General features: G+C 47.3%; 1 pseudogene; it reads right to left on the bottom strand.

The window, feature by feature from the left end:
• Positions 1 to 401: 401 nt before the first annotated feature.
• The window catches only part of LOC142846751 (large ribosomal subunit protein eL29 pseudogene), a 48268-nt pseudogene continuing 21711 nt past the window's right edge, over positions 402 to 26958 (bottom strand).

The raw sequence follows: 26958 nt of genomic DNA, 5'->3' as shown, positions 1-26958 counted from the left end.
GTGTTAATACATGAATTTAGGAAATTCACAAGTTATATAAATTTTATTATATTATGTAATATACTATATATTATAATTAATTTTGTTGCTGTTTTTCTTTTTTATTGATTTTCACTGAGCTCTACATTTTTCTCTGCTCTCCTCCTTGCCTCTCCCCTCCCCTTCAACCCTCTCCCAAAGTCCCCATGCTCCCAATTTACTCAAGAGATCTTGTCTTTTTCTACTTCTCTATTATAATTAATATATTATTATATAATATATTATTATTTAAGTTCTCACTATATAGCTAAGGCTAGCCTGACTCACTGTACTATGTTTATGTTTACTCAGGAGATCTTGCCTCAAGTTCATTTGTGAAAACAGCATAGGGTGCTGATCGCCTGCAAATAGTGTGCAGGTGCTCACACCACTATATCTGTCATCACGTTGACAGACAGAAACCTTTTCCACGGGGCCTTCACAGGGGCCTGGGCACCTTTGGGAGCCTGCGCTGGAGCTGAGGCCTCTGCCTTAGTTTGAACCTTGGGCTTTGGTTGGCAGAGCCTGCAACCCTTGGCCATGTAGCTTCTAACCCACTTCCCAAGCCTGGGTGAGCAATGAAAGCTCGATGGTAGAGTTTGTGGCCGGAGCACTTTGGCATCCTGGTATTAACCACCTTGGGCTTCACAAGGGTCTTGGTGTCCTCTGTACATTCACTCATTGCCTTCCAACTGTTTGCTTGCATCTTCTTCCAGCCTTTCTTGATGTGGGATGTTCCCCTGCATGCTGTGAATATGTTTTATTACCATTGGTTAATAAAGAAGCGCCTTTGGCCTATGGCAGAGCAGAATATAACTAGGTGGAAAATCCAAACAGATTAAGGGAGAAAGAAAATGGAGTCAGGAAGATGCCATGTAGCCACCAAAGGGGGAATATTCCAGAACACTACCAGTAACCCCCAGACACATAGAAATACACAGATTAGTAAAAAAAAAAAGGGTTAATTTAAGTTGTAAGAGATGGTGAATAATAACCTGAGCTAATAGGCCAAACAGTTTGTAATTGATATAAGCTTCTGTGTGATTACTTGGGACTGGGTGGCTGGGAAATGAAAGTGCAACCTCTGTTATAAATGGTGCCCAATGTGGGTCACGGATCCTCATAAGACCTAAAAACGCTTTAAAGAGAGAGGTGGGGGCTTCTAGACCCACAACAGTGGGAGTCAAGTGCAGCACCTTGGTAGCCATATTTTTTCAGATAGGCTCTGTTTGCTGACAGTGAACAGATGTGAGACTCCTTTCAGAGATGACTTACTGGTTCATGCTGGCAGTCCAGAAGGCTCTTTCGGGGGTCCTGCTATGGAGCACTTGAATGGGATTTGTCGGCAGCATGGTACAAGTTACTTGTGGGTTTAGCTTTTGCTCATACGGAAAGAAGTTTATGGGCTGGCTGCACACTACCTGATGGCAGCATTGGGGCAGTAAGAGTGACAACCGCTGCTACCTCTGCCAGGTTGGAAAGTCAAATGAGGCGGAACCAGCAGCTAAAGCCATGGCACTGGTCCTAGCCATGCCTATGTAACATTTAAAAACTCTCCCTGGTCAGAAAATGATTACAGATATACAATAAAGACAGATTCAGACAAAACACACACACACACACACAAATAGATCACAATGTGTATAAATGTATGTAGGCTTAAGAAAAAAAGAAAATGGGTATAGGCAGTTATAGAAAAGATAGTTTTTAAAAAAATGAAACAAAGTCTTTAAAAAGGCAGTAGAAATAATATAAAAGATAAAATCCATGTAAAGATGGAAAATACACAGAGTTGGATCCTGCATAGTATTGTGTTGATTCTGAATTTTTTGATTGCTGGCAGACAAGAGACAGCTGTCGAGAGACATGGGCTTGAAAGAGACTGATGCAACGTACCAACCTAAATATCTTAAAGGTGTTCTTAGCTTGAAAACAGAGCTGAAAAGATGCAATGCTTTGGAGAAGCAGTCTTGCTTTTGTTTCCACAGGAAACAAAAAGCTATGGATTCCTTCCAGGTTATCAGGGACCAGCTTTGATCAAGGGAGGCCTCCTGAAACTTGACAGGTGATATCTAGCAACAACAGTTACCACTGGTCTTCCCAGGACTTGGTCATAATCTCAAAATTTTATCAGAGACCCTAAATATACTTTGCCTAAGGACAGCAGGACACAGTTCGAAGAAAATGATGTCCACATTCCCAAGAGTTTTGGGGGCTATGGATAGTCTTTAGTTATTTGGTAGATTAGGGATGTTTGTCATTTTTAGGGTCATAAAAGAATATAGAATAAAATATAACTATTAATCTCAGATATTTTGAATTGGCATGTATTTTGGTATAATGATACAAATTAAAATTAATTTTGTTACACTATATATGTTTCTATTTTTGTTTAAAGGATTTTGTATATTGATACAAATTTAAGGCTATTGTCCTTATACTGCACATGTTTCTATTTTTGCTTAAGATATTAACTATACAGCTCACACCTTGTTTATTATCCAATATAAAGTTTTAGTCCTTAAAAGCTATTAAGGAGCCGGGCGGTGGTGGCGCACGCCTTTAATCCCAGCACTCGGGAGGCAGAGGCAGGTGGATCTCTGTGAGTTTGAGACCAGCCTGGTCTACAAGAGCTAGTTCCAGGACAGGCTCCAAAGCCACAGAGAAACCCTGTCTCGAAAAAAACCAAAAAAAAAAAAGCTATTAAGGATAATAAAGAAATATAGGTCAATAGTCACCCATATCTATCAAACTTATAGTCGTTAGTTGGGTTTTGAAGGTAATACAGAGATACATTTCAGATAGATAGGTAATCATCAAACACTTCAAAGACCTACAGAATATGGCATTTAAAATGTTTTAATAACAGGGCTGGAGAGATTTCTCAGTGGCTAAGAGCACTGACTGCTCTTCCAGAGGTCCTAAGTTCAATTCCCAGCAACCACATGGTGGCTCACAACCATCTGTAGTGAAATCTAGTACCCTCTTCTGACCTGCAGGGATACATGCAAGCAAAATACTATATACATAACAAATGAATAAATCTTATAAAAATGTTTTAATAACTTAGACTTTTCTTAAAATGAGATGTGTCTGCTCCTGGCAGTACAAATTCCTTCAAAGAGGATGATGGACATTGAAGAAACTCATTATAGAGTTTGCTTTCAATATGACAAAGCTAGCCATTTAGGTAAGAAACTACTCTTGCTTGGACTGTTTGACAATATGCTGTGTAAACTGGACATACAGGACCCACAGGAAAATGACTGCAGAACTTGCCAAAACCAGGTAGGATGATCCTTTAGGGTTCCTGCCTCATGAAAGAGTCTTCCAGACATTCTGCGGGACACAGAAAAAAAAAGAACTGATAATTTCGTCAAAATAGGCAGGACAATCCTTCAGATTTCCTGTTTCACTGAGAAATCTGCCAGATACTATGGGTCTATAGATTGAAGATGGATGCCCCAATGTTATAGAAGAACTTTGGGTGAGTGTCCAGACAGTTTCTGTCATTTCTAGAGTTTTGGAAGTTGCTTACAATGCACTTCCTGTTTACTTAAGTAATATTCTATCCTTCTGGGGTCTTTGATGGAGTTGAAGACTGGATGGTTAAAATTATAGTTTTCCTCAGTTATGATAAATAGGATGTGAACCTTTAGAATCTCAAAGATAGAATAGATAATGGAATTTTTTCTTTAATTTTGCCAAATACAAAATATTATATCTATAATTGTTTCTTGATACCTGTTTTGTTATATGTAATTTTACAATATTAAAATTAAAGCCTTCCTTTTTAATTAGACAGAAAAGGGGAGATGATATGGGATGCCCTACTGTATGCTGTGAATATATTTTATTACCATTGGTTAATAAAGAAGCTGCTTTGGCCTATGACAGGGCAAAACATAGCTAGGCGGGAATTCCAGACAGTTAACAGAGAGAAAGTAGGTGGAGTCAGGTCAATGCCATGTAGCCACCAAAGGGGTAAGATGCCAGAACATTACCAGTAAGCCACAGACACGTGGAAATACACAGATTAGTAAAAATAGGTTAATGTAAGTTGTAAGAACCAGTTAATAATAGCCTGAGCTAATAGGCCAAGCAATTTATAACTAATATAAGTTTCTGTATGATTACTTGGGACTGCACAGCTGAGAAATGAACGTGCAGCCTCCGTTACACTTTCTTGTTGTGCTTCTTGGAAAAGCACACATTCCTTAGGAACTTGGGGTCAACCCCCTTAAGAGATCTGTATCCTTGTGCCCAGGGTTTATTGATGCCATTTCTGAGCCATCTTCAGGATTGGTTGTGTATGGTGTGGTTCTCAGGCTTGGTAATGTTTGAACAGTGAATGGTGGTTCCCAAAGCACCTGGGACCAGGAGAGAAAATCACTTTATTATGTTGACCTGGAACTTAAGATCTTCTATGTCTACCCACTGAGTATGAGAACAAAGGGAGTGTGCCACCATGCCCAGCTAGAATCAATATTTTTGACAGCCAACTGTAGTCTGTACACTAACAAGAATCAGAAATAGAAATGTGTCATCATTTAGCAAGGTAGTAGGTGTTTGCTGTGGAGTTATCCCAGTGTTCTCTGCTGATGGGACGGAGCACCTGACAGAGCCTCTGTTTGTCTTCATGGTGTTTCTTCCCTTCATCTGACCTAGACGTACCCTACAGCTTTAATTCTTTTTAAAACTTTGTGGGCCAACAAAATACAAAGTATGGCTCTGGAGAGAGGGCTCAGTGATTGAGAGCCTGTGCTGTTGATTATTCTCCAGCACCCACATGGTGGCTCACAACCACCTGTAGCCCCAGTGCTAGGGGCCCTGGCGCCCTCTTCTGGCCTCTTTGGGCACTGTACCCATGTGCACAAACACACAAGCAGGTACACATAATTTTAAAAAAAACAATTGATCAATTTTAAAAACAAAGTATGGAAGAACAGGACTAGCAAAATATGGACAGGATCTTTACGCTGAAGACTTCAATGACATTGTGAGAGCAACTGACAATGACCCAAGCAAATGAGGAAGTCAATCTCCCTGGATCAGAAGTCTCAACATTATGAAGAACCAGTTAATTAATCCTCCTGAGGCTAAGCTATAGATTTTGCACTATTTCAATAGAACCTTAGTGGTCTTTTTATGTTAAGAACTTAGTGGATTCCAGAAAAAGACATAGCATAGTCCGAACAATTTTGTGAAGTGTGAACGTGATTGAAAGTTTCCAGATCCACAAAGCTTCAGAAATCAAATCAGTGAAGGATTAGCCTGGCATGGATAGAGGGTCCTTTGCAACAAAGCAGAGTATAAAATAGATCCACATGTAGACAGCATGTTTAAAAAAATTAGATTTGTTTATTTGATATATGAGTCTTTTGCTCAAATGTACACCACAGGCATGCCCTTGGAGGTCATGTTTTGGTTGGTTTGTTTGTGTTTGGGTGTTCTGCCTGCACATATGTCTGTGCACTATCCATTGTCACCTGCAAAGGCCAGAAGAGGTGTCTTGTCCCCTGGGATTATAGTTACAGGCAGTTGTATGTCTTATAGGTGCTGGGAATTGAAGGCAGGTCCTCTGGAAAAGCAACCAGTGCTTTTAACCACTGAACTGTCTTTCCAACCCCTATTTCCTATTCCTGTTATGGGTGGAGGGTTTTGTTTTTGGTTTTTGGTTTTGGTTTTGATTTAGTTTTTTGAGACAGGGTTTCTTTGTGTAGCCTTGGCTGTCCTAGAACTAGCTCTGTAGACCACGCTGGCCTCAAACTCAGAGATTCCCCCTGCCTCTGCCTCCCAAGTGCTGGGATGAGAGGCATGTGTCACCACCATCCAGTTTATTTCCTTGTTCTTAATGACCATTTATATGCTATATTTGGAGAAATGTCTGCAAATCCTTTGCCCATTTTCCAACCATGTTTTCTTTTTCCATTACCATAGAACTCTGTGGTATCTTTGACATATCTTACAGATTAGTTCTTTGTCAGATATATGACTTACAAATGTCTCCTCTGGCACCATGCCTTGCCTTTTCACTTTCTGGAAGCTAAGTCTTTTCAACCCCAAGCTTTAAATTTTGATGTGAAGAATGTGTGCACTCTAACTGTTGTTCAGACTTCAGTTTTCATATCTAAGATACTTCCACCATCTCCAGGTATCAGTGCTTCACTGCTATGTTGTTGCTGAGGAATTTATGGTCTTTGTTCCCATCTAGAAGTCTCTGCACCACCTGAGTATATTGCATCTGGTGTGAGTACGAGTCCAGCTTCATTCTTTGGCATAGAGGCATATGGGCTTAACACCATTTGCTGACAGAGTTTCCAAGGCAAACTAAGTTTCCACCAAAATGTCAAGGCAGCTTAGTGATGAAAGGGTGAAATTTCCAATAAATATTGTTGGAACACTTAGATATTACATGGAGAATATGACCTTACTCCCTTCATACTAAATTACATACTATATTATTACATATTGCCCTGATTAGTTTTAATTGCCAACTTGACACAGCCTGGAGTCACCTGAGAGAAAAGCTTCTCTTAATGTATTGTCTCAATCAGATTGGCCTATGGGTGTGTCTGTCGGGGCTTTTCTTAATTGTTCATTGATGTGGAAGGGCTTAGCCCACTATGGGCAGCACCACCTAGACAGGTGGTCCTGAGCTGTCTAAGAAAGCTAGCTAAGCACGAACCTGGAAGAGATCCAGCAAGAGTTCCTCCATGGTTTCTGCTCCAGGTTCCTCCTGTTCTAACTTCACTCAATAATAGATTGTGACCTGGAAGTGTGAGCCAAATTACCCCTTTCCTTCCAACTTGCTTTTGCTCATGGTGTTGCCCACAGTATAACAGAGTGAGACTAGAACAGACCTCTGTTCCCTTACCTCACAGCAAAAACGATGTATGAATGACCCCGTTCCCTTCACATCAAACAAAGGGCATGTCTCTGAATAGATCATAGACTTAAGAGCTGAAAGCAAGGAGCTGGAGAAATGGCTCAGTGGTTAAGAGCATTGCTTGCTCTCCCAAAGCTCCTGAGTTCAATTCCCAGCAACCACATGGTGACCCATAACCATCTGTAATGAGGTCTGGTGCCCTCTTCTGGCCTGCAGGCATACATGGAGGCAGAATACTGTACAGATAATAAATAAATAAATCTTTAAAAATAAAAAAAAAAGAGCTAAAAGCAAAACTTAAAACCTTCTGTGAATGCAGAAACATCCACAATGGCTGCGACCTAAGGAACGCACGAAGTGGGGTTGTAAGAAACTAATGGATTGTACATTACGAAACTTTAAAATTTTTCCTTACAAATATAATGTTAAGAAACTGAAAAGTAAACAACAGACTTATTGAAATTCTCTGTGAGCAGACCTGTATCCTGAATAGATAGGTATCTTTTGCACATCGATGTGATGAAGAGAACAAAGTAGGCTTTACAATGGGCAAGAGATTTAGACAGTTTCGCCAGAGATGAAACGCAAATGCTAATCACACGAAGAACAAAAAAACCCTTGGCCTTAGTAATCACTAAAGAAAGAAAGGCGGTTCTGAAGCACAGCTCATACCCGTCAGATGGGCTGGCATTACAGAGCCTGACCACACATGTGTTGGCAAGAACGTGGAATGTGGACATTCCAAAGTGTGTGCGCTGCTGGTGGGGATGGTGTCACGTGGGACCAACACTTGGGAAAACAGTCTGCTGGCTACGAAAAAGTTAAGCACATATTTGCCTTATTCTCTGGCCATTCTATGCCGAGGAACTACACAAGTGAAATAGACATACAAGTCCACACCAAGACTATGCACATGAATGCTTACAAAGCACTAGAAATACAGACAGGATTCACTCGCTCATTCATTCATTCACTCCATATGGGGCCTCACTCTGTACTCACTACTGCAGCCCAGGCTGTCATCTGCAAGCTCCCTATGTAGCCCAGGATGGTCTTGAATTCTCAGTCCTCCTGACTCGGCCTGTCAGGTGCCTACCAGCCAGGATGAATTTTTGTTTACATGTGTGTTTGCCAGCATTTATGTCTGGGCACTATGTATTGCAGTGCCTTTGGAGGCCAAAAGAGGGCAGTGGATCTCTTGGAACTGGAGTTAAAGTTGGTTGTGATCCACCACGTGGGTGCTGGGAACCAAACCCAGGTCCTCTGCAAGAGCAGTTACCCACTGAACCATCCCTACAGCCCTCTCAAGATCTACTTTTAAAGTGGTTTATGGGGAAGGTCAGGCTAAGCTACTACTCACGTGGTGTCTGTGGCCCAGCGGGCGGTGGATCAAACGTAACCAGCTGTGCCCTGATGGCTCCTTAGCTTTACACAGCTGCTTTGTGCAATCTATTGCTACGTGAAATGCAGAAATTATTTGTGCAAAAACAGCATAACTACACTAAGAAATAAAAATGAAACTGAAAATTCAATCATGATCTCCTTTCTGGACAAATCAACTCATTTATTTTCCCTTGTTCCCATCTGGCACTTGTCTGCATGCATAAAACATTTTTACACAGCTATAAAAATCCAATTTTGCATTCGGCTCTGTGAAAACAATTGTCATATCGCAGACTGTTTTTCACTCTGCTACTTCATCTTCACAATTATTTTTAATGACTGTGTCAGTCTCTCCATAGATCTGCCCTCTTTAGCATTTCCTCTGTTGCTGGACATACGTGGGTTTTTTTTGCTTTTTTTTTTGCTTGTTTTTTTTACAGTTACTATGAGAAAACAATGTTTGTAGCTGGAGCTGGCAAGATGGCTCATTGGGTAAAGGTGGTTGTGGCTAAGATTAATGACCTGAGTTCGGGTCCCAGCACCTACATGATGGAAACAGAAACTGACTCCCACATTGTTCTCACACATACACCATTGCCACGTGTGTTTTGGACGTTGTCGCTAATATTTTCATGTATATTACTTCCGTTTTGATAATCTTATTGTGTTACATTACATTGATGACTTGAGTACAGTCCCAGGGACCCACAGTGGAAGGAAAGAGCCAACTCCTGAAAGTCTTCCTCTGCTTTACACACACCACACACTGTGGCATGAACTCACATGTATGAACTTACACTCACATGTCCACATATATATCATACACACACAGTAGTAATAATAAAACAAAGTTTTTTTTTTAATAAAAGTATCTGTTGGAGAGATAGGCACAGGGGCACATTCCTGTAATACCAGCACTTGGGAGGTGCAAACAGGCTGATCAGAGTTCAAGGTCATTCTTGGCTTTTTAGAGAGCACTGGCCAGCCTGGGCTGCGTGAGACCTTGTCTCAAACAAGTCATAATCCCCCATCCCCCTCAAAGTAAGCTGGCAAGGGAAAGGTTTTCTAAGGAGTGAGAAAGATGAGATTCTATGACGCCAAGGCGCTTCTAAGCGAGGGGAAGGAGCAGAATTCCAGGCAGAGGGCACAGCATTGTAAATTGGCCAGGTTTAGGGAACTGGAACAAGATGGTACTAGCCGGGGCATAAAGGACCCAGGAAGCGTGGAACAAGTGGCCCCACCGTGGAGCATGGGAAGTGCTTGGCTTTCTCCGAGGGCCACAGGACTGAACTGCGGCAATGCTCAGAGTCACTCCAGGGCACTGTGGTGGGAAGGAGGGAAGCAGGCCTGAGCACACCGGCAGAGAGCTACACCATGGTCCAGCTGAAAGATGGGTATGGCTCAGATGACACAAGACGGCGACAACATGGAAAGTGCCAAGGAGGTAACAGAGAGAGACAGGCATGACGGTGGACGTAAGAAGCGGGCAATGGGTGGGAGCGGGAAGGAGTCAGCGTTGAGCCCTGACTTGAAAAAGGGATGGAGTGGAAGCGGCGGTGTATGTCTTTAATCCCAGCACTATGGAGGCAGAGGCAGAAGGATCTCTATAAATTTGAAGCCAGTTTGGTCTACATAGTGAGTCCTAAACCAGTCAGAGCTACATAGTGAGACCCTATATATTTGGTGGCAGAAGGAGCGCCTGGATACCAGCGTAGAATGCTGCGAGAGGTCCTGGCAAATGACTTTAGATCGGTGGTGGCTGGGAGCAAGGCATAAGGAAAGAGACAGGCGTTTGGAGAAACAGACGTGAAGCAAGGCCCCGAGGACTGTGTGTCTCCACGGCCCCTTCCAGCACACAGCCAAGAGCAGGAGACCTGGTGGAAGCTTGGGCCGGGCTCCTTAAGATTCATAGTTTTTCCAGGAAGGAGGACTTGTGTGCACTGAGTGCTGGTGGGAAAGCTTGGGTCAAGAGCAAGGAGCAGGTGGGTTTGTGGCTCAGTCTGCAGAGGGCTTCCTGCCTGGCATGGATGAAGTCCCATGTCCCATGTGCATAGACACTTGTGATCTCAGCACTTCAGAGGTGGAGGCAGGAGGATCAGAGGTCCACGATGAGCCTTGGCTAAAATGCAAATTCCAGGCCTTTCTGGGCTACATGAGACCCTGCCTTCAAAACAGAAACAAATCAAGAGGGAGACGGTCTAGAGAGGTGACCCTGTTAGAGACTAAGGCCCCCTGAGCAGGCCTTCAGAACCCAGAGTTTGCTTTGACACTCTCTATCTTGAAAATGCCTGACAACTTCTGAAGAGTCATCCACGTTTTAAGAGGACCACAGGCCCCATGGCTGACACTGCCCATCCTGCTTCCAGCAGCACAGGAGGGATTGATTGCCTTCGCCACCCTTCTCCAAGATGGCTATTTATGTCATAGATGGAAATGTGAGCCTCACTGTCCTTGGTGCCTGGCCAGGTCTACCGTGGCTCCTCACATCCACTAACTTTCCATATTTCTTTTTGTATGAACTTACACTGGAGCCTATAGCCTTGGCGGTCTACCCCCATTGAGACTCTGTGAAAGGAAAGGGTTTGCCGAAAGTGTAGGGACCTGAGTTCGCATCCCCAGGATCCATCTTAGAGCCAGGTGTGGTGGTACAGGTCCATCACCCCAGCAATGTGGGGGCACGGACAGGCAATGACTGAAACTGAGCCTGCTGGCTAGCTGGGCTAGTCAAACTGGGGAGCCCCAGGTTCAGTGAGAGACCCTGTCTCAGAAAGAGGGGAGTGTGACTGAGGGAGCCACCCGACATTGATCTCTGGCCTCCACAGACACACGAAGACAGGCACACAGACGTGCACATGCACGCACGCACACATCCGCATGCATACACACACATGCACGCATGCACACACAGACGCAAAAGTGTCAGATAAAACATAAGACACGCTGTGAAACTTGAATTTCACAGAAATGACAGTTTTTTAGCAGAAATATGGCCCAAATGTTTCACAGAATATACTTATACTAAAAAAATTATATGAAATTCAAACTTAACTAGAGAGCCTATTTTTTTCCTGGCTAATTACAGAATCTCAGTGATCCCAGAGAGAGCAGAGAGACACAAAATGCTGGGTACTTGGTGATGTGTTTGAGCCGCTGGATCAAGCCTTGCCTGAAGCCCATCTTTGCGGGTTGCTGGGTACACAAGCTCAGACGATGAGACTAGAAACTACTCTGGTTTCTCAGAACTTCCTTATCCAGCATCTTCAGAAGCTGAACACTTGTCTAGTGCGGCTTGCCTTGCAGACTCCTTTTGATGGGGCTGCCTTCATCAGGAACCCCAGGAGGCTCTATTTCTTTAGACGGACAAGCACCCCAGCAGACATTCTCCAGGCGAAGCCTGCTTGTATTTTTAGATCAAGACCTTTACGAGAAGTGCAGTTTTGTCTTCAGCTTCCTCTCTCTCCACCCAGAGTGGTCTGAGCCCAGGCCAGCTCCCTCCGAGAAGTCATTACCGCCAGCCTGGAGGCTGCTCGGGCCTCAGCCCCAACACAGACTGGCCAGTGTCTGCTTGGCTGCGGGGCAGTGAGGCACTGCCTTAGGCTGAACAGAAAGTTGACCAGCTTGTTTTTCTTTGAGACCGGAAGGACCCAGCTCCTTTGAATTCTCAACAGCCAGGCTTGGAAAGAAAGGCTGTCGAGAAGGATGGGCGAGAGGGGAGAAGCGGTCCTGAGGGGGAGGCTTTGGCCAGGGCATTAAAGCGCCAGGATTTTTCTGGAAATTGAGCACTCTGGCCAAGACCAGGTGGAAAGATCAATCTGGGCTTTATGAATTGGTCCCTTTATAGCTTCGCCCCCTAGGTCTAATTTCCCTCATTTGTAAAATAGGCTTGGTCCACAAACCAAATGCTGTCAATCCAGGCTCAGGGGGATGAGATAGGACCCTATTATCTAGCCTGGAGTTTGAGGCAGGGGCTGGGAGATGGCAAAAGTCCAGATGTGAGGCAGACATCCCATAACCACAGCATGGCTCTACCCCTCCAGTGGGTCAACCAAGGAAACACCACGCCAGCAACCTGGGGCTTCTCACCCTTGCGTCCGAGTTCCTAACCCTCCACTCCATGTATACTCTTCAGGTCGGTAGTTGGCATTTGGACACAGATGGTAACCTCTTGCAGTCGTCAGGGTACTGATTTCAAATCAGCTTCTTGGCCTTTCCTGGAGTTGGTATTCCTGAGTGTAGCAGGGAACTATTGGTACTGTAACAAACAGATTCAAAGCAATAATGGAGAACCACGATGCACGCTGGTTTTGTGCCTCAGCTAGTAGTCTGGGGTGGTTCTAATAAGGGCTTTGGTAAAAATGTGGCCTCCTCTTTTCCCACACCAACATCCAGAGACTGGCCAAGAGCAGCTGCACCATCTTTCCTCTGTGGTGAGCGTCCATCTACATAGCCCAGGCTGCCCTCAAACTCACAAACGTCCTACCTCGGCGTCCCTGTATCTGGCCTAACCATGCAATCTTTTAAACAGCTTCCAGCCCCATGCTGGGGCTTGCCATCTCAGCTAAACAGGAGAAAGTGTGAACGGGTCTTGTGGGTGAGGGCTGGGGACGGTGCCTATCTCACTAGCGAGAACTAAGCGCTCAGGCCAAAGCCAACAACACACTCTGTCCAGTCTCTGCCATGTTTTCCTCCAGCCCACAGGGACCCTTGGAGCCTGGGATGAGAGCACTCCCACCCCAGCTCAGCTCCCGGAAGGCCTGCGGTGGGGATGCAGTGCTCTGTGACTTTAGAAGCACCATTTTTTCTCTGGATGGTCTAAGTGGGAGGGTGAGACACAGACAGACAGGCAAGGCAAGGTTGTTCTTACCCATCAGCTGTCACCCAGCACTGTCACTAACCAACCAGCCTCCTTGTGTGCGGCTGAAGGGAGGATATTGATGGGGGCACACTTACTAGGCAGCTTTGCTGACGTAAGGGTGTGCCTGTCCCGTGACCCTGACATGATTTCCCAAGAAATCATTGTGTGGATGGGTAAGCATGTACATGCCTGTGTGACTACCTCCTGTGTGTGTGTGCATGCATGTGTGTGCGTGTGTGCATTTGTGTGTGTGCGTGTGCATGTGTGTATGTGCGTATGTGTTTGTGTGCATGTGTGTACATGTGTTTGTGTGTGCATGTGTGTGTATGCTGTCCCCTGTAAGCTTCCTGAGGGCAGAGACCGTGCCACCTGCTGCTTAAAGCCACCTTCACATTAGTGCACACTCGCCCGCACATGTCTCCTTCAAAGAATTCTCTAGTTTAGTCAACAGGAAAATCTAAGTATGAAAGAAAGGCCAGAAGGCAATTTGCAGTAGCGCCCCGTCTGCCGGCACCCTGTCTTCACGCCGTGTTCCCATCTCTCATCTCCTTGGTTTCCCCAGGCAGCCGTCCACAGGGCTTGGCTCATTCACTCCGGAGAGAGAATTTCCTCACAGTTTGTTTGTTATTAGTACTGCTTCTCCAGCTATGAATAGCTGCCATTTATAGTCTCAATATGGATCCTCCTGGAGCACAGGGCCAAAGTGGCCCCAGGGCCTAGCTCAGGTCTGCCTGTGTGTGTGTGTGTGTGTGTGTGTGTGTGTGTGTGCGTGCGCCTGTTTCCAGTGTGCTCTCAGGAGAGATGAATAGCGCCATTTAGTACCAGGCAATGGGTCAGACTCTCCAAACACATTGCCTTAAATTTTCAAAACCACCCAACAAGAGGGTACTATAGACATTATATTATAGGTGAAGAAATTGAACCTTGACTAAGGATAAGTAGTTGCCCAGTGTCACACAGCTAGAATATGACCAAGCCTGGACCCCACGGTGGTCCTGGAGTCTTCTGCCCCTTTGATGCCCCTCAGCCTATAGGAGCCTCATCTGTTGCCTCCACACTTTCCTCCCACTCGCTGGGGGGACATGTCTGTGGCAGCACACGGTGAGGAACAGCACAGACAGCCTTGGTTCTCGGGGATCACAACAGATCTGAGCAAGAAAGCACATGGCTAGATGTGTATTTTCAAGTGGGAGGAAAAACACTAAGCGGAAGGGCTGAGAAGATGGCTCAGTCGGCCGAGTGCTTGCCATGCGACCACGAAGAGCCAAGTGCAGAGTCTGATCCCCCTTGTGAAGAGAATGTGGTGATGGCGGGGGATTTGGAGACAGGAGGATCCCTGGAGCTGAGAGTGGAAAGGGGCAGAGGAAGACACACAGTGTTATCTTCTCACCTCCACACGCATGTACACGTATGTGGACAGGCACTTGTACATACACACACAGTATGAGACGTGCTGTGGGAGAAGGGAAGTCTCCCATGAAGGACTCAGGGGTCAGAGGACACATCTCCGAAGCTTGGACCTAGAGGTAGAGAGTAAAAGAGCCTCTGCCCCCATGGTAATAGAGTATTACTCCCCGTGGGAAGAAGACCAGGTAGGCTGGAGGCAAGAAACGGGAGGCACCTAGAAAGACAGAGGAAGGTCTGTCTGTGTGATGGGACATACAGAGAATTGTGAGCAAAGATGATCTGCGAGGCGGCAGGGCCACTGGCGCAGAGCCTGGTGGCACTTGGAGGTGTGACGGCAGAGAATAAACCGTGCAGAGCACGGGGAACGGAGGGAGGGGTGATGGAGTTAATGTATTAGCTGACAAAGAGAAGCAGGGGAAGCCACGTGGGCAGGAGATGGAGTCTGAGGGACAAGGACCAGTCAGTAAGGGCCCTTGTAAGGTTTTCTGAGAATCTCCGGCACAGACCCTCAAGTCTGGCCTCAATGAATGAATGCTTCTAAGCTCAACTTTGAATATCTGTGGCATAGTGACAGTCAACTCCAGTTCTGCCCGTAAGGAAGTACTTCTCATAGAATTAAGGTCTGACAATGCCATGCTATGGTGTCCTACTGGAGCCAAAGGCAAAGTGTTAAATAAAGTGTTTGTAGTGGCCCCAGGGGTTTCCAGGGCCTGCATGCCAGGCAGTGGCCTGTGACATCAAATAGTCCATCCTACATGGCCCCTGGCTAAACAGTATCAGATGGCCCACAAAGAAGCCCAAGATGTGGGAAGGTTGTCATGACACCTTGTGAGACTTGAGGAAGATGTAGGGCCACTCCCCATCCCATCGCCACCCTGCCCCAGTTTCTCCCAAAAGCTTGCCTAACAGGTTCACCACACACACACACACACACACACACACACACACACACACACACACACACACAAATACACACATTTGCAGGAGGGTTGAGGGAAGGGGGCATGCCTGCATTAAGTCTCTATTTAACTAACTCATAACTGCTGGGTGAGATGGGCTCCCTGTCGCTTGAGCTTCCTTGGGTTCAGTTCACTGAAAATAAAAACAGCTCTTCAGTTAAGGCCTGCAGCCACCTTCTGCCCAACTCCTGCCCCCACTCTCTCAGAGCCTCGGCCCTGGGGGGAATAGCTTCTCCCTGCCAGGCTGGCCCCAGCCTCCTGCTAGGCAGCACTTGGTGATATGAGCCTTAAGTGTCACAGCGGCTGCCCCAAGACCACTCAGAAGCATCCATGCTGAAAAGTAGGTCCCACATCCTCTCCTGAGGGAGCCAGGCCCTCTGAGCAAACCTGGGTGACATATTTCCCTTTCTTTTTAAAAATAGCCCCTCTCTGTGGTACAGGTCGGTTCTTGCACTGGCTAAGCGAGCCAGTTCCAAAGGCCTGTGTCTATGAGTCCTTTGTAACCCTCGGGCCAAAGGGAAGATGGAAAAAGACTTCTATTTATCCGGATGTTTGACATCCCGAGAGGGAATATTATCATTTTTCCAGTCAAATACCGGGGCTCCGCTGAAAAATATTTTCGATCTGCAGGACCAAAATCCAACATCTTTGTGAACCTTAGCCAACAACAACAGGCCCATGGGGCTGGGTCAGGGCCTGGTCCTCCCAGGCAGACACAGTCTTGTCAGATGCCCTGCTGATGGCTTGTCTAGTTCAGGGCATGGAAGACCTGCTGCGATTTCTTCAACCCCAGGCCAAGAAATTCTCTCTCCACCATGATAGACAGGAAGTATGGAGTTGAGGCATGGTCATGCCAAGGAGCAGCTGTGACCCGGAAGTCATAGAAATGATGTGGCCAAACCCCTGGCCTGCATCCTCCCAAGATGCAGGAGACCCAGCTTGGAACTGGCAGGCAGCGCTCACTTGGCTCTCAAGACACTGGCTGAGGAGGGAACAGTGCTTCGTACTGTGTCCTACACATATTCATTAAAAGGAAAGGTAAAACATGGGCAAGAAAACAGAAAACCACCAAGTTCCCGCCTCCAAGCTTAATTTCAACCCTTGCATTTCACATTACACAAACACTAGTTCTATATAATACACACACTTTGTAAATACCGGAATAAGCTCGTATGGTGATACACACCTATGGTTCCAGTATCCAGGAGGCTGAGGCAAAAGGATCACAAGTTCAACACCAGCCCGGGCAACACAGTAAGATCCTGCCAACAAACAAACAAACAGACAGACAAACCTGAAAATGACCTCTGTGTACATATTCTGTGGCTGACTCCTTCCCTGTCTGTGCCATGTCTTTGCATCTCACTAAGTGGTCATCTGCAACACTTCACAGCCTCGGGATATCTCATTCAACTGAGTATTATAACCACAGGCTCCATATCCTGGGCTTTAACCCATACCAGAGCCACCAGACTAACTCCCCAAGCCTACAGTCACTTGGATAAAGAGATGCAAGTTTTCCTCCCTGAAAATCTATGCCCCTCCAGATGACAGGAGACCCACTCATCCCCACTACTGCCATCAGTCAGCATTTTCACAAGCATTGCCAGCTTAAGAGGTAAACCCGTGTTGTATTAACGCCTAAGGCTGATTAACGGGTGAGATTTTTGCTTATTTACATTTCTTCTTCTGTACAAGGAAGGAGATAGAGAAAACAAGCATTCCATGGTCCAGAAGCTGAGCTGCTCTCAGCTTCATCTTTGGGATGCTAAGGCAGACACCATGGTTGCTTCCCTCCACACCACAGTCGTCTCAGGAGGCAGGCACAGAAGCAGGCATCTGCCAGGTTCTACTTAAGAAAAACTCAGGGGCTGGGAAGATGGCCCATGGGAAAGACACTTGCTGCCAAGCCTAAAGACCTGAGTTCAATCCCTGGGACCCACACAGAAGTAGAGAAATGACGTGTGTGTGTGTGTGTGTGTGTGTGTGTGTGTGTGCTTGCATGCACATGCATGTGTTCACACATATATAAATAAATGTAATAATATATATTAAAGTGTCAGAATCAGACTAGACACAAAGTAGTTACCTATCAGAGTTTTTGATTGATTGATTGATTGATTGATTGATTGATTGATTGATTGATTGATTTTGTGCAGAGAGGGGCATGTACACCATCTTGCTGAACTCAGAATTCTTATCATAGCAAAATAAAGACTTTTTTTTTTGAGACAGTTCCTCTCTGGATAGGCCTGGCTGTGCTGGAACTCACCATGTAAGCCAGGCTGGCCTCAGACTCACAAAGATCTGCCTACTTCCGTCTCCCGAGTGCTAGGATTAAAGGTGTGCACCACCATCCCACACAGACTTTTTGATGGAAAATTTTTAAAAAGGTGTAGTTAGAATCTACGAAGACAAGGACTCTCAGTGTGTGACTGATGGGGGCTCCGCAATGATGGGTTCTAGCCAACAAGGAGCCTAAATCTGACCCTGCTCCTGCTGGAGCTGCAGAGGCTCGGAGGCAAAGTTGTTTTTGTTTTGTTTACTTTGAGATGAGAATCTCTTTCTGCATGGACCACCACATCCGAAGAGGACATGGTCAAACACAGCTGTGAGTGCTCAGACAGGACTAGAGGGTGGGACATTCTCAGGGAGAAATGACCTTAAAGCCATTCTAGGTGACTGGTTGTCTGTTCGTTTGTTTCATTTGTTGTTGTTTGTAGTTTGACACAAGTTGGAATCATCTGAGAAGTGGGAATCACTTGAGAAAATTTCTTCATCAGATTGGCCTGCAGGGAAGCCTGTGGGGTGTTTTCTTGATAATGATTGTATAGGCAGGCCACTGTGCACCATGCCACCCCTGGGCAGGTGGTCTTGGGTTGAGGAAGCATGAGGACCCAGTACAGTGTTCCTCCGTGGGTTCTGCTTCAGTTCTTCCTAGGCCCAGGTTCCTGCGTACAGTCCTGACCTGTAGCCCCTTCTTGATGAGCCATAAGCTGTAAGAAGAAATAAACCCTTTCCTCCCCAAGTTGCTTTTGGTCGTGTGGTATTTACCATAGCCATAGAGATCAAACTAGGCAAGAGGTCTGGGCGATGCCAATTAAATGCAATTGGAACATACAGTTTGAATTCTGATCTGAACAAAACAGTCCTAGAAACACTTTGTAGAGATAAATACGGAAAACTGAACAAGGTCTGGGTGGTAGATGACATTAAAGAATTATTCAGACTGGGGGTGGTGGCACATGTCTGTAATCTCAACATCCGGGAGGCGGAGGCGGGAAGACCTAAAGTTCTAAACCTTCTTGGGCTACACAGCAAGACCCTGTTACTCAGCTCTCACACACGCATGCACACACACACACACACATGCACACGCACACACACAAAGAATGGTGCCATGGAAGAATAGGAAAGTAGATACAAGAGCGTTAGGTGTTCTCAGCTTGTATCTGTAGAGAGATACACTGAAATCCTTGAGTGCATTGATAGGATACCTGGAGATTGCTTTAAAATAAATCATACAGAGCTGGGGATGTGGTTCAGTGGGCTTAAGATCCCAAGCACCCTCCTAAATGCCAGGCAACAGTGGTGGCTTTCCGGTACTCCCAGCACTCAAGAGGCAGAGAAGGGCATCCCCAGGGCAAGCTGCCTGGCTATGCTAGCCCATCAGTGAGTACTGGGTTCAAGGGAAAATCTCTGCCTCTACGTAAGATGAAATATGATCAAGGAAGACACTTGAAATCAACCTCTGGCCTCTATACCAGTGCACCCACACACATTTGAACACATGGGTACACACACATACATACACACACACCACCTACATACATACACACAAAAAGAAAAATGTAAAAACTGTGCAGAAGGCCTGAGAGATGGCTCAGCAGTTAATAGCACTGACTGCTCTCGTGTAGGTCCCAGCTTCAATTCCTGGCGCCTAAATCATGACTGACAACTACGTGTAACTCCGGTTCAAGGGGGTTCAATGCCCTCTACTGGCCTCCATGGGTCCCAGGAATGCACATGACATACATACATACATACAGACAGACAGACAGGCAAAACATCCATAACATAAAATAAAAATATTTTAAAAAGACTTCAACAGTATTGCACAGACTTCACCTTCGGGGAGGGGCGGGGAGACCCTGCTCTCCGAGCTTGGGCTGCCCAGGCTGACTTCCAAAGTGTCTGTTTACAGCTGAGAAGCCTGACAGAATCCAGTCCGTGACTGTTAGCATCAGCTGTGATGGGCTAGGATCTAGAGACACCAGGAAGCCTTGGTGTAAGAAGCTGGCATTTGTTTCTGTGGCTTTAAGACAAGTTCAAAATTGTGCCCTAAAAGATGGGGGCTGGAGAAGTGGTAGCATTGGTAGAGAGCTTGCCTCCCATGCATGAGGTCCTGGGTTCGACCCCCAGTACCACGTACACTGGGCATGGTGAACAGACACCTGCAATTCCAGCACTTGCGAGGTGGATTCAGGAGAATCAGAAGTTCAACGTCATCTTCAGCTACACAGTGAGTTTGAGGCTAGCCTGGGCTACGTGAGATGCTCTCTATCCTTCCTAAGAGAAGGGCACCCACCATCCTCGTGACTGGTGGCTCCTCAGAGGTGTGCAGGGCATCGGAAAGGAAGATGGCTGTGGAGCTGTCACAGCCGGAGGGAGTTAAGGAGATGGGTGTCTCAGACCAGAGAGAGATCATTAGGGGGGAAAACATGGGAATCGTGGCAGGGCTTCTGTTCACAACAGTGCAAACTTGGCTCCCAAAGCATACCACATGAGGCAATGTGTCATTATGGGGCAACTGTGGGTGGGGTACAGGGCCTCTGGGAATTCTCTTCTGTCTTAGTTTTTCTATGATCTAAAACTGTCCTAAAAATCCCATTAATTAAAAAGTTTGAGGAAAAAGTGTTGTGTGAAGACATAGATGAAGAACGGCAGGTGTGTGGGGTGGCTGAGGCCAGGGGGACCTTATTTTACTATACTTTAGTGGATACTAGAACGTCCCCATTTAAAAAAAAGAAAAGAGCCCCTTTTAGGGACTCTGAGGCTCTGAGACTCTTGTGTTTCCTCTTCAGAATGTCACCCTGGAGCTACCCATTGGGAAATATCACCGTATCAGTCCTTGGGATGGGGACTAGCCCTGTAGACTAACTCTGGTGCCTGGCTGCCTGAGCTAGAAGCGTCATCCCTAGATCTTAGCACAGCTACCTAGTCCTGGACCACAGAAACACCGTGCCTTCTACTTCCTCACGGCACCAGCTTCCGAGTCTTAACTGGGGCAAGAGTATGTGCTTAGAGCTATGCTGGTCACATATCTTGAAGCACGCAACATGCTAAGTTTCTGACACCACCACATTCTGTAGTGGGGGCAGGGAGCAGGCTAGGCCTCCAGTGAGATTAGCTCCAAGGGAAGCCTTACACCCAGGGGGCAGGTGCTGTGGGAGACACCCTGTTGCTTTTACAGCCTCATTACCCGGACCTACCCACTTCTATCACAGGGATATGGGCCCCATGAGATCTCCTCATTATACCTTATCTCACCCTTTACCTTCCATGTCTACTCCAAGCCTGGCTCTTGAGAAGCCACCGAAGTAAAAGAGTGGAAGTTCTGGCCACACACATAACCACAGCCCTCAAGTAAGAAACTATGGTATCTTTCCTGGAAGGAAGGGCTCGGGTCATAACTGCACCACCCAGCCATGCACCTGAAGGCAAGGTCTCCCCCACTCTGTGCCACCCTGCCTTCGGTCTGCAATGGGAAGAGAAAACAGGGGTCTTTTCACCAGGCCAAGCCCTGGCCTCAGCATTGTAACTGACCAGTCAGCAGGTCCTGCTGTCTATAGGGTTGACTGGCAGCTGCTGTGGGTCTTGGCGCAGATCCATCACGCTGCGAAGAGGAGAGGCGGCGCCTGCCACAGGCCACCTAAGTCACCCTCTAAGGACCTACAAGGCCCTAAAGACTCTCAACCCTTAGTCTCCCCACTGTGAAATCAGCCACCAGTCCTCAACCATTTGCCCTGTCCTGGATGCTGCCTATCATTACACCTGCAAAGGCCTCAGGCATAAGGTCCTGGCTCAAGCTGGGAAGGAGGGCCAGGTCACAGGCAATTCAGGAGCCAGAGTCTGCCTGCACGGGCCCTTCTGCACAGAAGCCTGTCTCTAAGGAAGCTAAGAAGGGTAGAATGAGCATCTCTCCAGGGGTTGGGGGAGGGATGGGAGCAGGGCTCTGAGAGGGGAGTGCATCCCTGAACATAAATCAAATGAGGTGTAAAATTGTTCAAAGCTACACTTCATAAAACTGCTGCAGCATGTCATTAATGGTGGCCCCAGAGCTGGGGACACTCAGATGGGCACCTGGCAGGCATGGGGGTGGCTGGTGATTAGTTCAGGAGAGATGGTAGGCAGGAATTCACAGCTCTTCTAGGGGTGATACCAGCCCACCCTGGACCTTGTCGTGATGGTGGGGATTTGAGGAAGGCAAGATGGAACCAAGACTCCTGCTCCTAAGAGCTCAGACATCTGGGTCACCTGAGGTAACATTCACCTAAACCCAGGCTGCAAACAGGCCAAGGCACTAAGAAGGATACCCAGCAGACCATCTTGGCAATGGCCAAGGGGCCCAGCTAGCCTACCATATTCAGGTCAGCAACCCAAGCTTCAGTTTTCTTGGGGTGAGACATACAAGGCAATTCAAAGAATGGTTACAAAGTTTCAATGTACTAAACCAAAATGCAAAGTTCAAGATAGCTGCCTAGCTGCCCTGTGACTTCCCTGAGAAATGTGAACAAGTGTCTCCCGACCCCAGATCGGGTGCTTACAACAGACGGAAGAAATGAGCCCACTCAAATCTCTCTGGTGAACCAATGAGCCGACTAGGGTTACTCACAGGAGCACGGGCAACTCAAAGGCAGCAGCCTCCCAGCAAAGCCCATCCCAGCATGGGCGAGTTCTCTTGAAAGCTTTTTCCCTGGTGCCCTCAGCACAACTCGCCAAACAGCTTCCTGTCTCCAGCCTTTGTTACTGTGTAGAGCCTTGGGGAGGGGTCTATAAATCTGTAAACTTCCATGCCATCCCCACCGTCTGGGACTGTTTCCTCAAACTGTGAGCCAAACAACCCTGTCTTCAGTTGCTTTTGCCAAGTATTTTATCCCAGCAAAGGAAAAAGCACATGATACCCTCCCTGTCCTCCAGAGATTGGTGTGACCATCAGGATGGCTACAAAGTCCCACTGACCCTTGCCCTCCTCAGCTGAGGGTGGTAGCAGAAACCTCTTTCCCCCCTCCTGGGGAGTCCTGGGAGTTTTTCAGCGTAGGAGGGTTCATAGGGATCCTAGCAGGATGATAAAGAGGGAGCTACTAGGGAAAAAGAGGGGGCTGGGAGGGGGAAAGAGGGGACGGGGGGATGGGGCATGAAGAACAGCGAGGGCTTACTGCAGTAAAAACCCATAAAATCAAAGATGGGTTTCCGTGTGTACTGATTGATGCATCCCACTCATCAGTCACTGTGTGTGAGGTAGCTGGCCTACAGCGTCTGCACCGTATGAACATAGATCCTGATAGCGCACACCCTTAGCTCAGCTTCTGAAGCCCGCCCTGGGCAGGGCCAGACCAGGCTCTCACCACCCCACCTTCCAGTATGGCATCCCTCAGCCCCTCGCACATCACCAAGGCGATCCAGCCTCAAACACAGAAGTAAAGCAGAGCTTGTGAAACCAGAGCTGTGGTCAAGACCGTACCAAACAGGTCTGGGCTGCTTCCAACCAGTCTCAGCCAGCTCAAATCACTTCTAACCAAGACAAGCCAGTTCTAGCGAATTCCAGGACTGACCAGACCAGGATGGAATCAACTCTTAACGTGTTCTGACTGATCCCAGCAATACACACTGTTTAAAGTAGATTGCGGCCAGTTCCAACTGGTTCTGGCTAAATCTAACTGGATCAGACCAGTTCTGCCCAGATCAAAGCAAAGTTAATTTAAGTGACTCCAAGCTGGTTCCAAACCAGCCAGTCCCTTCCTCCTCTGAAAATGTTCTCATTAAGAACCTGCCAGTTCCTCACCTACTCAGAGGCGGGACCCTTCCTGCCTCTTCTGGGGGGAGACACCAATACACTGGGCTCCAAGGCCATGGCAGAGCAGAAGCCCGATGCTTTATAATAACTCAGTAAAATATACAGTTTACCAAGTGGAAGTCACGCGGAACCTTCTTCAGTCTTTCTCCTCCTTCAATGTTGGGAGACAGTTTCTCACTAAACCTGGAGCTTGCCGGTTTGGCTTAACCAGCAAGCCCCAGAAACCTGCACTCACAGGCTCCGAGATTACACGGATAGGACTCCACACGGGCTTGTATGTGGGTGCTGGGGTTCAAAAGCAGGTCCTTGTGCTTGCGCAGTAAGCGTTTTACCAACAGAGCCGTCGCCTCTGCCCGTACCGAGTGTCAAGGCGCACACTGGTTCCTGTGGCACCAATCAGCTGAGATTATCTATTGCCTATTGGGCCTGGAGACAGCGTCTCCACAGGGGCTGTGAGTGGGCCCAGCCGGACTCTGTTGGCTCCGACTTCTCTCAGAGCCTCAGTGTCCTCGGTAGGATTTGCTGAGCTTCCATGTCATCAACAGAGATAACAGCTGATGACGACAGTGTCCAAGCCCTTAGAATGGTGGTGTAATCTACAGTGCATACGCAGGATACATCTGCTAGTTTCCCAAGTTTTCAGTTCATTTGGTTTAGGCAGAGTCTCCCTATGTAGCCCAAGCAGACTTGAACTCTTGAGGTTTTTCTGCCTCCACCTACAAAGTTGTTTAGGTGATTGACAGACACATACCACCACAGCTCCTCTTCTTCCTTTCTTTTTCTTTGGACTATTACAACTGTCTTTTCTCTGGTGCGGTGATTAGAGCTATTTTGACATGAGTTGAAAGCTGAGCTGTAGGGTCTGGTCTGACTCCCAGGTCCCTTGACTCTGGGCCTTCTGCTTCCCTCCTGTGGAGGGTGCTAGGAAAGGAGCTGAGAGTGGATTTCTGGTGCCCGCTGCACTGCCAGGTGAGACTCCAGGTCTTTCTGGGCTTGGGACATGACTCTTGGGACTCTGTCTCTGCTAAGGGGTTTCCTGTGTGGGGTGAAGGGCTCCTCCTTCCAGAAAACCTTTCTGTGCTTGAGTAGATTCCCCCAGGATAGAGGAAATGGATGGAGCTGCTACATCTGCCAAAGCAAGCCACGTAAGGGCCCTCTGAGGGGCTAAGAGCTTCCTGAGGGCCTGTGGAGGGTCTCTGCCCCTCTAGGCCTCCATACAGGGAGAGAGACAGGAGGGAACGAGGTAGAATAATACTCTGGGGGCTCCCAGAGGGTCTTTGGATCTCTTGTCTATGCTCTGCAGCAGGGAAGGGAGCAGGGGAGACGGCCAAGGTTCTGAGGATAGTTTAGAAGGCACCTCACCGTGACATGAGCCTGAGCTGGTCACTTGAATCTCTCTCTCTCCCTCCCTCCCTCCCCTCCCTCCCTCCCCCCCCCTCTCCTCCTTCTCTCCCCATATTACATACATATATACCACTAAACACTTAAAAACTAGCAATTTCTAGCAATCACTGTTGGTTGAAGGCTCATCGTGTTCCAAGCCTTCACCTGCATTAGGTCATTCTCTGTCCTAAACCTGTGGCAATGTCCTGACTTCAGGCTCCTTTCCCTGAGGAAGAGGCCAACTCACAGGCAGGGCAGGGCTGAGCCCCACATCTGTGAGTCACGCAGCTGACTCCCAATGCACCCAAATGGCAATCTTTAATCGATTGGTAGTGGCTGCCTGAAGGGCAATATTGAAATTTGGCGGCCTCACTCTGAAGAACTGGAAAGAGTGCCATGATTGATTAATGATGTCTGCCACCAGCAGAGGCACGGGTAAGGGTGGCTCACATGCAGCCTATATGCTATATGTCCCTAAGGCTCTGTGCCCCAGGCTGAGTTCTTCTGTCCTCCCATGCTAACAGAACAGGACTGGACAGCTAGCTCAGCCCTTACAGGCTAAAGCTGACAACCAAAACTCTAAGACTCAGTTCCTAGAATGGCAGAACCACCACAGAAAGAACAGAAAGGTCATGACTATACAAATTGTTTTGAAGTCTGTCAAGACAACATAAGGGGCTGTTCCCACAATTGTGCATGCTAGCGTTAGTCATCCTCATCCTGGTGCACAGCCCGCCCCCCAACATCCTCAACAGCTTCTACCTGCCAAATGTCCCCCAGCATGTTGACTTGCCTGTTGACTAAGGCAGGCTTAGTCACACGGGGCTTCACAGGGGCTGGCTGGGGTAGCATGCGGAGGCACAGCATCTTTCATAACTGCAGACAGAGGGCTCGTGAGTCATCCCATCACTTAGCACATGAAATCAAGGACCAGGCTACTGGAAGCTGCATCCATGGTACCCTGGCACCCATTCTATTATCATAACCCGCCTCTGCTCCCTGGACTCCAGTGCCTCACTAGCTGGAGGCAGATCCTCCTGTTTGTACCTGTAGAGGAGGAGGAGGATGCCCCTTTCTCCTCCACTGGAAGGATTCTGGGGCTCAAGGGCTGGGCACGTCCAAACCCACAGGGAACTTCTTTTCAGGGGTGGGAGTGGAGTAGGGAAAGTGACTTGGGAAAGCAGAGACTAGATTCAGACTCCCAGCACCCAGATAGGGTGTCATGGGATGTTTTTTAGCCAATGACTTGGGGCAGCAAACTCTAGGGCATGGTCTTGTCTGCTACATAACAGCTGATACGCTGAGGGGAAGGATCTCTCTCTGTGTCTCTCTCTGTCTCTCTCTCTCTCTCTCTCTCTCTGTCTCTCTCTCTCTCTCTCTCTCTCTGTTGCTCTAGCTCTCTCACTTGGATGGTAGCAGCAGAGCAGGCGGCTTGCGGTCAGTGCTCTTTCCCCTTGAGCAGAACAATTGTGGTGGCATCTGACCTGTCCTGTATCAGTAAGTGTTTCCCCTACTTTACATTTAATAGACTCTTTTGAACCTCTCCTGGACTCTTGTGGATTCACACGATAGGTACCTTGCTTCTGTCACTTACAGGTTGACCCAAGTCATTTCATCTCTCTGTGCCTCAGTTTCCTCATCCCCTAAATGGGAGAAGAACATCTCTGCTGAGCTCCCTGGGCAGAACAAGATTCAATCCTGGAGTGGGCTCTGGAGGACCTTTGACCCAGGGACACTACGGGGTAAGCAGGTCAACCCATTACACAGGTAAGGTCACGGAGGCCCAGGGTCAAACCAACAGGTAATCATGTCATTCCAGATCCTGTGGGCTGCCCAAAACAGTGTCCAGCCAGGCAGCGAGATGTGATGGCAGGCAGGAAGAATGTCACAGCCACACATGAAATCAAGAGTGGTTCTTTGGAGGGCAGGACATGGTGGCCCATGTCTATAATCCCAACACTCAGAAAGCAGAGGCAGGCAGATCTCT

Source organism: Microtus pennsylvanicus, chromosome 3 (genome assembly GCF_037038515.1).
Source record: "Microtus pennsylvanicus isolate mMicPen1 chromosome 3, mMicPen1.hap1, whole genome shotgun sequence".
NCBI classification, from domain to species: domain Eukaryota; kingdom Metazoa; phylum Chordata; class Mammalia; order Rodentia; family Cricetidae; genus Microtus; species Microtus pennsylvanicus.
The sequence above is the reverse complement of the archived record's forward strand: the minus strand, read 5'-3'. Positions and strand labels throughout refer to the sequence as shown.